This window comes from Pristiophorus japonicus, chromosome 18 (genome assembly GCF_044704955.1).
Source record: "Pristiophorus japonicus isolate sPriJap1 chromosome 18, sPriJap1.hap1, whole genome shotgun sequence".
Lineage (NCBI taxonomy): Eukaryota > Metazoa > Chordata > Chondrichthyes > Pristiophoridae > Pristiophorus > Pristiophorus japonicus.
In genome coordinates, this window is record NC_091994.1 from 41435157 (window position 1) to 41448474 (window position 13318).

The window sequence follows — 13318 nt, forward strand, 5'->3', positions numbered from 1 at the left end:
GCTGGTGTATGGTTCCATCCATTGCCCAACTGACAATACTTCATAGAACCTTAGAAGGAGGCAATTCAGCCCATCATGCCTGTGCCGGCTCTTTGACAGAGCTATCAACTTAGTCTCAAAACCCCTGCTCTTTCCCCATAGCCCTGCATTTTTTTCCTTTTCCAGTATATATCCAATTCCTTTCTGAATGTTACTATTGAATTTGCTTCCACCATCCTTTCAGGCCGTGCATTCCAGATCATAACAACTCGCTGTGTAAAACAAAGTATCCTCATCTCCCCCTTGGTTCTTTGGCTAATTATCTTAAAACTGTGTCATTTGGTTATCAACTCTCCTGTCAGTGGGAATACTTTCTTCCTATCTACTCTATCAAAACCCTTCATAATTTTCAACACCCCTATTAGATCTCCATATAGCCTTCTCTGCTCTATTGACAACAATCCCAGCTTCTCCAATCTCTCCACATGACTGAAATTCCTGATACCATTCTGGTACACCTCCTCTGCACTCTCTCCATGGCCTTCCCATTAAAGTGTGGTGTTCAGAATTGGACACAATTATCCAGCTGAGGCCTAACCAGCGATTTATAAAGATTTAGCATCATTTTGTTGCTTTTGTACTCTACGGGCTAGAAATTCGGTTATCAGCGGAAATTGTATTTTTTCGCCAAAATTATCGTTTTCGCTTCGCTACCATTAATAAGCCGGATAGTCAGCCATTAATTTGCGCAATGGTAAAAATTGCCGTTGCACGAGGGTTCATGGCGCAAACCGCAAATTTCAGAAACTTTAGTCCGAGGCCGATAGCACGACGAGAGAGGCCTTGGGAGGGGGAAAAACATCCCCCAAACATTGGAAGAAACAAAAAAGAAAAATCACAAAACCTTCACAAAACCCTTCCCTACTAAATCACTGAAAAAGAATTTAAAAATAAAAACTTTAACTTACTTTTTTTGCAGGTCTTCATGTTTACCGCTGCTGGCAGGGCTGCAATGCAGGTTTTTCCCTGTCGGTATTCTGGGTGCAGAATCCGGGTGCAGAGAGAGGCAAATTTTGGGTGAAAACGCTATTTTGGGTCTTGCACGGCGGTGCTCCTCTCCCCAGCGGTACGTGGAAAATGCCTCCGCAATAAAGTGCCCGAAGGTCCTACTGACCAGTTTCTCGACAAATATGGTGAAATATCGCCAAAAACCCGGTTGCAAAGTCGGCAAATTTCTAACCCAATTGGCCCCAAGTTTCCACATGATTTGCTCCTGATTTTTAGGAGCAACTGGTGGAGAACGGACTATCTTAGAAATCGCAATTCTCCACATTTTTTTTTCTGCAGTTCTAGTCAATTAGAACAGTTTCACTTTGGAACAGAATTTTTTCTTCAAAAGGGGGCATGTCCGGCCACTGACGCCTGATTTGAAAGTTTTCACAGTGAAAACGTACTCCAAACTAACTTAAAATGGAGCAAGTGAAGATTTTTGTAGAACTGAAAAAACCTTGTCTACACATTAAAAAATCAGGCGCAGGTTACAAATTAGGCGTCCAGAACGAGGTGGGGGGGGAGGGGAGGGGAGGGGGGGGAAGGGAAGTCATTAAATTCTACAATAAATCCTTATTTATACTTCTTCAAATATTATACAAATAAATGCAACCTGAATAAACATTTATAAGCAAAGAAAAGATTAAATAAACCATCTTCCTACCTGTGTGAAAGTGCTTCAGGCAGGTTCAGTCAGCTCAGCGGTGTGGCGTCGTTCCCGTGAACGGGAGGGAGGGAGGGCCCGGCCGACCGCAGCGGGGGAGAGGCAGGGAGGAGAGGCAGCCGTTCCCGACGGCAAGGGGGGGGGGGAGGATGGAATGAGGGCCCGACCGACCGCAGCGGGGGGGAGGCAGGGAGGAGGAGGCCCCCCGGTCGAGGCCGTCGGGAAACGGCTGCCTCAACTTCTGAGGCTTCCTGCAGCCTTCTCACTGCTGCAAGAAGCCTCAGTGCTAATCATGGAAGGGCAATGTGCTTTTATTAAAAAATGTTCAAAAATTAAACAGTTACAAAGAACTACAAAAATGGCCGAGTGCCAATGTTTCCTTCACACTGCGCGTGCGCGAACGCTCCAACGCACACGCGCAGCGTTGCCAGCACGAAAAAAACTAATTTAAATGGTACCCGCCCCCTCCCACTTACAAAATCGGTGCGATTGTAGGCTCCGTGCCAAGCTGCCATGGAGCTGCAGGGCACTCCAGAATCGCGCAGTTTTTTTCAGGCGCCCTTTTCGGCGCGAAAAACGGGCGCCCAGCTCGGAGGGGCGCCTGTTTTGTAGCGTGTGGAAACTTGGGGCCTATGCCTCTATTTATAAAGCCCAGGATCCTGCATGCTTTTTAACAGCCTTATCAACTTATCCAGCCACCTTCAAAACTGTGTATATATAAATAGGTCTCTGTTCCTGCCCCCTTTTAAAATTGTACCATTTTGTTTATATTGCCTCTCCTCATTCTTCCTTCAAAAATGCATCACTTTATATTCCTCTGCATTAAACTTTGTCTGCCATGTGTCTGCTCATTTCACTGTTTACTACATTTCCAAGTTTTGCGACATGTGCAAACATTGAAATTTTACCTTCTATACCCAAGTCCAGGTAATTAATATATATTAAAAAGAGCAGTGGTCTCAATACCAACCCCTAGGAGTCTGAAAAATAACTGTTCACCACTCCCCTTTACTTTCTGTCTCTTAGCCAATTTTGTATCCATGCTGCCACTGTCCCTTTGATCCCAAGGGCATTGATTTTGCTAACGACTGTTATGTGGCACTTATATAAAAAACCTTTTGAAAGTTCATATACACAACATCAAGTGCACTACTTTTGTCAACCCTCTCTGTTTCTTCACTGAAGAACTCAGTCAAGTTTGCCATGAGTGAGCATACGTGGATGGTGAGCTTGAGTAGGTTGACCAAGCAATGAATGAAGGTTCGTGACTAAAATGAATTTAGGTGGTCTGAACACTACTCATGGAGGGCATGACTCCATAGCATAAAATGACCTCTTACCTCAGCATTAAATTGCCATCCCTACTCATGGCTGCTGTGAGAAATTAAAAATACAACATATACTTATGTAGAAAGGGGGAGAAACACATTGTTGGGGCAGAGTAGTAGGAGATTTACTCTGAAGTTACCAGTACTCTGTCACCTGGGACTCCTTCATGCTAATACTGGGATTTTTGGTCTACTCCTGTGAAGCGCCTTGGGATGTTTTACTACGTTAACGCCGCTATATAAACGTAAGTTGTTGTGCATGAAGTGGACAATTTTGATTTCCCCAGCATTAACATCCTCAACTTGACGAGCTCAGAACTCAGAGAGAGAAGCTGGAAGCATGTAGCTACGAAGAAGCTAAGTGGAATATGCAAAGTTGCACCAAATGAAAGTCATTTTTGGGAACTGCTTAGTAATAAATCATGGCTCATTTTCCCCCTCCCTAACGCAGAGGAAGGGAGGCCAATTATAGCCCCTACATTGCTCCCCTAAGATCAACTAACTCTACATAAAACAGGAATTAACCCTGGGAACTTCTTAGTTTGTGCAGCTCAGTATCACACTGGACTGTGCACTGGTCACGTGAACCATCCTGTGTATTTTTCACAAATGAATATTGAGTCAATAAGCTCATTCCAAATGCAATTGAAATTGTAATTGGCACACTCTGGTGAAAATCAGTGTGTGATTTGCATACTGTCCTCATTAAGGAAAGCCCATCAGCACTGATTTAAATAAAGTCAGAATCAATTCCTGGTGCTGAAAAAACATCTCCATTAAACAGATCCCATCCACTGGCATCAGCTGTCAAAATAGCAAAAATTTGAAGAAATAATATTATAGATGGATGAAACCCTGGGGAGTTAGGTTTGGAGAGTTGCATGTTCTTCCAATCTGGCTCATGCTGAGTAAATGGAATATCTCTGCTTGGCTTGGCAGCTCCCTGATTTGCTTTGTACCTTTATTTCTCACACCCTCAGCATGGAGTACACATTGAAAGGACAAAAATTGTTTCAATGCATCAATTTTTCACAGGCAACATATCCCTGTCAGCTGCATCTCTGACGACAGCCAGAGTAAAGCCATGTCGAGTTTGTGAAATGGACATTGTGACCTTTGACTTTTGTATCGTTTGATGTCTATTGCTTACAATAAGAAATAGGCTACATATGTGAGTAATATTTTTATAGTGCTTCTGACTGAATGAGTAGCTGGAGCAAAGACATGGAGAAACAAATAGCCTCCTTCTGCGCTGCAAACATCCATGCTTCTATTAATTATTCCACCAATGTATTATAGCAATGGATAGAATCAAGTACCGGGCTTGTTTGTATCATAGGGCCCAAGTTTCGGGCAGCGCCGACCTGGACGCCCATTTTTCGCGCCCTTAAGTGCGCCAAAAAAATACCTGCACATTCTCCGGCACCCTGCAGGTCCTTTGCAGCTCGGCGCAGCGCAGCACGAGCTGTGAGGGGCAGAGCCAGGTCGCTGCGCTGAAATCAGTGCCGGGACCTCTGCACAGGCTCGCTACAGTGGGCACGCCTGTGCAGTAGCTCCAGGCGCCTGAAATTGTGGGAGGGGCCCAAAGCACGCAGCCCCTAGCCCTGGCCGAATGGCCTCACTGGGGTTGCGAGGATCAGGCTGCACCTCCCTGGTCCAGCTCCTGCTCTGGCTCCAGCTGGTGCTAAACCCCCCCAGCTCCCACTCCGCTCCCCCCCCCCCGGACCACCCCCCCCCCCAGCTCCTGCTCCGTTCCCCCCCGGACCCCTCCACTCCCCCACCGGCTCCCGCTCCAACGACCCCACCCACCCCCCGCTCCGCTGACCCCCCCCCGCCCGCTCCTGCTTCCGCTCCGACGACCCCCCCCGCTCGCTCCCGCTCCCGCTCCGACGATTCCCCCCCCCCCCGCTCCCGCTCCGACGACCCCCCGCTCCCGCTCCGACGATTCCCCCCCCCACCCCCTGCTCCCGCTCCGACAAGCCCCCCCAGCTCCGGCTTCCCCCGGCTACCTACCTTGCTGGGGGCGGGCCCCGTCCGAAGTCTTGGGCCCGGCTGCTTCACGTCAGCCGGGCCCGCTCAGCCTCCTCCCTCTCCCTCTCCCTCTCCCCCTCCCTCCCCTCTCCCCCTCCCTTCCCTTCTCCCTCCCCCTTCCCTTCTCCCACTCCCTTCCCCTCCCTTCCCTTCTCCCTCCCTCTCCTCCCCTCGTCTCCCTCCCTCTCCTCTCCCCTCTCTCATCTCCCCCTCCCCTCCCTCCCTCTACACCCCTCCCTCTCCCCCCCCCCCTCCCTCTCCCTCTCCCCCCCACCCTCTCCCCCTCCCTCTTCCTCTTCCTTCTCCCCCTCCCTCTCCTCCCCTCCCTCTCCCCCCTCTCCCTCCCTCTCCCCCTCTCTCCCTCTCCCCCTCCCTTCTCCCCTCTCTCCCTTCTCACCCCCTCCCCCCTCACCCCCCCCCTTCGCTGTCAGAAACACATAGACACTGACAGACAGAGAGTGAGAGAGAGACAGAGAGAGAGAGGGGGAGAGAAAGAGACATACACACTGGGGGTGGGGGGGGAGCCCATCCCAGTACGCTGTTGGAGGGCTCCCGGGGCTGTAGTCAGTGAGTAGAAAATGTTTTATTTATTGATTTTTTAATTTTTTTTATTTTTTATTAATTTTTTTTGATTGATTTATTGGTTGATTTATTGATGTTTTTATCATTTATTATTGATGATGGCTCTTTATTTGTAAAACTGAAGTGTTTAATGTTTGTAAACTTCCCTTTAAACCCCCCCCCCCTCCCATTCCCTACGCCTGATTTGTAGCCTACGCCTGATTTTCTAAGTGTAGGCAAGGTTTTTCTGAGCGTACAAAAATCTACACTTACTCCATTCTAAGTTAGTTTGGAGTAAGTTTTCACTGCCTAAACTTTCAAAACGGACGTAAGTGGCCGGACACGCCCCCTTTTGAAAAAAAAATCTGTTCCAAACTGAAACTGTTCTAACTGACTAGAACTGGAGCAAACTAATTGCCGAGAATTGTTATTTTTAAGATACTCCATTCTCAACCAGTTGCTCCAAAAAAACAGGAGCAACTCAGGCCGAAACTTGGCCCCAAAGTAACAGTCATTTTTCAGCACTTGGGGTCCATTTCAACTGGGCCCAGCCATTTGAATTCAAAAAGCAGAAGAGAAGATAAGTCGAGCGATGCAAACTTGGGTTTAAAGCCTGTGGGCTGAAGAAGGAAAGAAGGCAAGACTGATGGAGGTAATGAGTTCCACAGTGATAAGCCCTGGGAAAGATTGAATTGGAAGAGATGATGTGACGAATCTTGATTTCAGCACTGGGACAATGCTGAGCTGAGGTAAGATCAAATGGAACAGTGACCACTGTCGCATAGATAAAATTAAGGACTAGAAAGGTTGAAACAGAGAAAGAGAAAGGTTGGAGGTTAAACAAGCATTGCCTATTACCAAGAAAGCTTTTTTCTGGTATCTTGCCTAAGAGTACAAATAAGCTGTGAGAAGAGCCAGGCCAGATTTGGGAGTAATAGGCTTTATACATAGGATTACACAGGATATACGGCACAGAAACAGGCCATTTAGCCCAACCAATCCATGCCGGCGTTTATGCCCACTCGAGCCTCCACCCGTTTTTCCTCTTCTAAATCTATCAGCATAATCCTCTATTCCCTTCCCCTTCATATACTTGTACAGCCTCCCCTTAAAAGTATATGTACTATCCACTCCCTGTGGCAGCAAGTTCCACATTCTCACCACTCTTTGGTTAAAGAAGTTTCTTCTGAATTTCTTGTTCGATTTCTTAGTGACTGTCTTATATTGATGGCCTCTAGTTATGCTCTTCCCCACAAGTGGAAACATTCTCTCTGTATCCACTCGATCAAAACCTTTCGTAGTTTTAAAGACCTCTATTAGGTCACCCCTCAGCCTTCTTTTTTCAAGAGAAAGGAGACCCAGTCTGTTCATCCTTTCCTGATATGTATACCCTTGCATTTCTGGTATCATCCTCGTAAATCATCTCTGCACCCTCTCCAGAGTCTCCATATCCTTTTTATAATATGGCGACCGGAACTGTACACAGTACTCCAAGTGTGATCTAACCAAGGTTCAATACAGGTTTAGCATAACTTCCCTACTTTACAATTCTGTACCTCTAGAAATAAACCCGAGTGCTTGTTTTTTTTTATGGCCTTGCTAACCTGTGTCACAACTTTTAGTGATTTGTGTATTTGTGCTCCGAGATCCCTTTGGACCTCTACCCCACCTAGACTCACACCCTCCAAGTAATAAGTGACCTCGCTATTCTTCCTACCAAAATATAATATCTCACATTTATCTGTGTTGAACTTCATTTGCCAATTATATGCCCATTCTACAAGTTTATTAATGTTCTCCTGTAATTTGTTGCTATCCTTCTCAGTATTGACTATTGCCCCCAATTTAGTGTCATCTGCAAATTTAGAAATTGTGTTCGTGATTCCAAACTCTAAATCATTAATATAAATTGTGAACATCAGTGGCCCCAGCACTGATCCTTGTGGAACACCACTTCCCACCTTCTGCCACTGTAAATAGCTACCCTTTACCCCGACTCTCTGCTTTCTGCCTTGAAGCCAGCTAGCTATCCATTCTGCAATTTGTTCCCTGACTCCGCATTCTCTGACCTTGACTCTATTATGGGGTACCATATCGAAGGCCTTTTGAAAATCTAGATGAATTACATCTACTGCATTACGCTTGTCTACTTATAGAGACTTATAGGAGCCGAAATTGCCCCCGACCAAAAAGTAGGCACACTCACCGATTTGTTAGGTTTTTCTCCGTCCCAATCCATGGGGCGGAGATTGGGCCGATATTCACCTCTTTGTTTTCTATTTCCGGTCAGGGCGGTGTTGGGCTGAAGTGCCGTTTGAGCGGGGCGGCCGTTCTACGAGTCATCAGCGCCGCTGTGAGCTCTGCATTTAGTTTAGTTGGGCCCACTGGACCATCAGGGAGGGTTTCGGCCGGGCCAGCAGCCTGGCACCCAAGAGGGGGTGCTGGACTACCTGTTGGCGGCCCGGCCGAACCCATGGCCACCATTGTCGGGCCGACCTCAGCGTCAGCCGGCAATTAAAATAAAATGGAGGTGGCAGTGGCGCGCCTTCCCCTTTAAGGGCGGATGCGCCGCCCAGCCACACACCGCTTCTCGCAGGGGAAGGCTGTCAGTGGCACTGACCAGCGGCCGCGCCACTCCCACGAGGCGGAAAGGGGGTCAGCGCCAGTCGGAAGGATGTTGGCTCGTGCCCACATGCTGTGTGGCAACCCACTCCCGGCCAGGGGGCGATTTAAGAAGGGTCGGCCCATCCATCTGCCCCCGGTCGGTGAGGCCTACCCTCTCTATTACTGCCTCAGAGGTGGTAATGGGCATTAAAGAGGGGTGCAATTTCGGTCCCATAGAGACTTAAAGGTGAACAGTTCCCTGAAATCAGGCACTTCAAGATTTTTTCAAACCTTCCCTATTATAGGACTCATGGCTTGTTTCATTATTAATGCCTTGTCACCATTGCCCGACTGTTTGAAGACTGAACCACAGGTTGATTATAATTGCATCAATGAGGCTGAAAATTAAATGGACTAAAAGAGACTAGGCCGACATACTTGGTCGCAGTTTCAGGTAATATCTGACAATATCACCTTATCTGCAATAAGAAAAAAACATAGAAACATAGAAACATAGAAAATAGGTACAGGAGTAGGCCATTCGGCCCTTCGAGCCTGCACCGCCATTCAATGAGTTCATGGCTGAACATGAAACTTCAGTACCCCATTCCTGCTTTCTCGCCATACCCCTTGATCCCCCTAGTAGTAAGGGCTACATCTAACTCCTTTTTGAATATATTTAGTGAATTGGACTCAACAACTTTCTGTGGTAGAGAATTCCACAGGTTCACCACTCTCTGGGTGAAGAAGTTTCTCCTCATCTCGGTCCTAAATGGCTTACCGCTTATCCTTAGACTGTGACCCCTGGTTCTGGACTTCCCCAACATTGGGAACATTCTTCCTGCATCTAACCTGTCTAAACCCGTCAGAATTTTAAACATTTCTACGAGATCCCCTCTCATTCTTCTGAACTCCAGTGAATACAAGCCCAGTTGATCCAGTCTTTCTTGATATGTCAGTCCCGCCATCCCGGGAATCAGTCTGGTGAAACTTCGCTGCACTCCCTCAATACCAAGAATGTCCTTCCTCAAGTTAGGAGACCAAAACTGTACACAATACTCCAGGTGTGGCCTCACCAAGGCCCTGTACAACTGTCGTAACACCTCCCTGCCCCTGTACTCAAATCCCCTCGCTATGAAGGCCAACATGCCATTTGCTTTCTTAACCGTCTGCTGTACCTGCATGCCAACCTTCAATGACTGATGTACCATGACACCCAGGTCTCGTTGCACCTCCCCTTTTCCTAATCTGTCACCATTCAGATAATAGTCTGTCTCTGTTTTTACCACCAATCTCTCCAGATGGATATAATTGCTCTGGATGTGTTATGGTTTATGAGGATCCCACCCCTCGTGGGCCACAATGTGTCGTGACCAGTGTTAGGTTAAGTGTAGCTGCCTTTTTCATTACAGTTATTCAATATAACACAAGAAAGCATGGAGCTAGAAAAGGCAATTCATCACAGCAGGACCAATCTTTTCACATTCTGTGCACACTCTGATCTGTCATGGATCATGTCCATTAAATATCCAGCAGACAAGTTCTCTATAAATGCTTACTGATCCCCAAAGGTTAAAACCAAACTCCAGAATATTCATTCATCTTCACATCTCTGTCTATTGCCTTCCAAATACCATCCTCCACTCCCCATGGAGCATATATTCCTGGGTTCAAAACATCTACAGCGCCCAAGGCTTCCCTCTGTTCTGAATGAACCCCCCCCCCCACCGCCCCATCACCACCGCCTGCATTCAAAAGATGGGCTTTGATATTCTATCTAAATCTATCATTGTTATGTGACCAAACTGCCTTAGTTTCTACTTCCAAATCCTGTTCTACTTCCAAATCCTGTTTCAAGGCAACGCTAACTGTTCTGTTTCCCAATTGCATCCCTCAGCGATGCAGCAAGAATTCTTACTGGAAAACTCCTTTTTGCTTTCTTTGTGAGTGTGTTCTTTTTGCAGAGCACAAAGGGAAGCTTTTGCGAATTGTCAGAATAAGGTCACCTGATAGATTTTATCCCAATACACATTCAAGGAAACCTACCATATTTTGATTGTAAAAGATTGAAGGAGCAGCCTTATGGAGTTGGAGTAGAGCCATTCACAGCACAATGCAAAGGTTACAGTGGCTGCCTTTCACTTAAGTCGATGAGCTCCCATTAATGAGTTTTGCCAACACTTCATAGCTTTAGTGCCAACCATTGGTGATAAGAATGCAAAGAACATTGGCTGTCTCACCCTATTAGTGCTACATCCCCTCTCTGTCCATTGATTAATCAGCACAATTAGGATTGGTTCTGGAGAAGTCAATGTCCTACCAGTTGAAAAAGCCTTATTTTATATATTGGGATGGCTAAGTGAAGGGCTGAGCCCTATAATGTAAGATACCACCACAGTTGAAAACAGTAGTAGAGAGGGTGGCATAAATCAGAAAGTAGTGGTTATGTGACATCAAGCTTAAGTTTTAAAAGCCTATAGATTGTAAGAGAAGGGAGACCTGGTGGGGGTAATGAGTTCCACAGTTTGGAAGTCCTGTGGGCAGGGGGAAGAAAGAGTAGGAGATTGACTATTCAAGCACAACGAGGATACAAGAAGACAAATGTGTAGGTCAATATATGCGGAGCTTAAGAGCAACTAGAGAGGTAATGCAGAGGAGCAACAACCATATAATCAACAAACTTGGGTTAGAGGTGAGAGCAAAATCACCTGTGCAAAAAATATTCTGTAAAAATTAACTGAACTGATCTAAGCAGTAGGAGCAGGGAAACAGAAAATAAAAGAAGGAAAGTAAAGAAGAAAGGAATCACTTAAATTTTTCAAAGACATTTGTTCAAAAATTTTCCTTCAATTTTGTCATGCCTCTGCACCAATTCGCTTGAAATCTCTTGGAACTCTAACTTCAGAAGCAGTAGCTCTAAAAATAATACAAAAGTTGTCAAGATAATGTATTTCACACCAGGTTCAAATCAACTGTAAAAACAAAAACAAATTACCATGGGATTAGTTTTATGTGGGAGCCACATGAAGGGACGCTAGGGATGGATTACTGCTAAATTGATTTTTCCAAGATCACACACAACTCCTTTGAGGTATGAAGATGCAAAGTCTGAAACATGATGATTGCTAGTGTAACGTTAACCCTCTAATCCCTAATCTACTGCTATCCTGCAATGTCGGCAGGTCTATATCAGCTTGGAATTTGCAAGACAAAGTGTAAAAGTGTTATTGTCGAGATGAATCTCCTATGCCCCATGCTGGACTTCACAGGAGAGAAATTGAGGCTGCTCAGTGTCTGCGTTTGAAATACAATTTTAATTTTCATGAAGAAATGCAGTGCATTGTCACAACTGAGTTAAAGCCTGGTAAATGGAAGTCAAAAATGTATTTCACAGAGAGACATTGAGTGCCCTCGCTGTGATTTTAGGCTTTAGAAATGAGGTTTTGTTAGGATTTAAAAACATAAAATTGAAGATAAATGATGTACATAACTGTGTGATGTCACTAAGCTGTTGTAACATAGCAACTATGGAATTGTGGGGAAATGTCCAGCTGCCAGCCCACAGAGGCGAAATAAAACGGCATTGTCGTTAATTATCATGGGCTGCCTGAGTTCGGCACTCAATAAAAGCTGTTATTCTTGAAAAAATGTGTGGATGCAGAGATAAGCTTTATACCAGCAAGACTTCCCATAGCAACTGCTTTATTTCAATGAGTCTTACCATAGCAACAGCCTGTCAGTGACGGCATTGCCCGGCATCGTTGGTTGCAACTCCACTGTCATGGAAGCAGGTACTCACATGAACATGAATTCTGAAGTGTATTCACTAACACTGTCATGTTACAATGTAAACGGAGCCATGACAGACAAAAGTGCATAACAGGAAAGGAACCATTAACAAAATAGCATCAGACAGAATTCATACATGGAAAAAGAGAGCAGTAGAGAGTGGGTTATCTGGAATGTTTTAGGGATTGCTGTAGTTTAGACACATATGCCTGTCTTTTTGGTCCATTTGTCTCCTCATTAAGGCGAGGGGATTAGCATTAGGATTGGAATGTGTTTCCACATAGGCCAACGTAGGTCAGAATTGAGAACTTCCAGGTCAAATATAACAGGAACTGGATACAGAACAGAGCCCATTCCGCTCAGCCTCACATACACGCCAATTCAAACCTCAGAAGGGTAAGCCACCTCCGACTGTAACAATTGGCCAGATTTTGCGGTAGCAGGGCATTTAATGACATCTGCTGATAGTTAGATTTGCCCCTGTACCCTCCAGCTCAAAACATTTTTGCTGAAAATGCAAGTTGATAACAGTGCAGTGAGGGAAACAAGGTATCTGGAACTTGTGGACAGGGCAATGAACAGGATACCTTCTTAACCAATCAGATTGAAAATAATTGAGAAGGAAGTGTAAATTAGAGTGGGCAAATTCAATGTCAAAGCAGGCACAGAAAGAGAAATAAAGAGAGGGAAAGAAAGATTTGATAAAGAGAAGGGAAATATTTTTAAAAATAAAATGTTTTAAATCTGACCTTTTTACAATCTCCAACAACAAATTAATACCACACTTGTAATAGTTAATTTTCAGTGTCAAAGAATTTGATTGGCAGTAATTAACAACTATCACGTTATTAAAAGGGTACTCACACTGCAACGACGAGACTTACATTTCTGTCTTGAGTTTGGTTCGTATCTACCGTGTAAATGGGGCAACTTCATGCCATTCAATGCATGTCAATGCTGAGGCAGACAGCAAGATGTCGTTTTCGTGAAGCTAACGGTGGAGCAGCACAATTTGGACAGCAACACTTGGATATTTGAATTTAACCACACATCTGCGAGTTCCATAATCCCCACCATTATTTTGACAGGAAAATGGTGCATTGTGAATGTTTCCATTCCCGACACTAGTGCCTGCTCTGAGTTAAAATTGATCAGTGTTACAGTGTAAATGGAACCGTGGCAGACAAAAGTGCATAACACAAAAGGAACCATTAACAAAAGGAACTAAATAACTTGTTAAAACAGTGCAGAAATAAAAGGCAAATGTATCAATCTGTCAGTGTCAGGATGGCCAGTTCTGTACTGTGGATCC

The 13318-nt window shown here is 45.3% G+C and overlaps 1 protein-coding gene across 1 annotated transcript in view; it reads left to right on the forward strand.

Annotated features, from left to right (window-relative positions):
- The window catches only part of sema6bb (sema domain, transmembrane domain (TM), and cytoplasmic domain, (semaphorin) 6Bb), a 454736-nt gene that overhangs the window by 177960 nt on the left and 263458 nt on the right, over window positions 1–13318 (forward strand). The window lies entirely within an intron of this gene.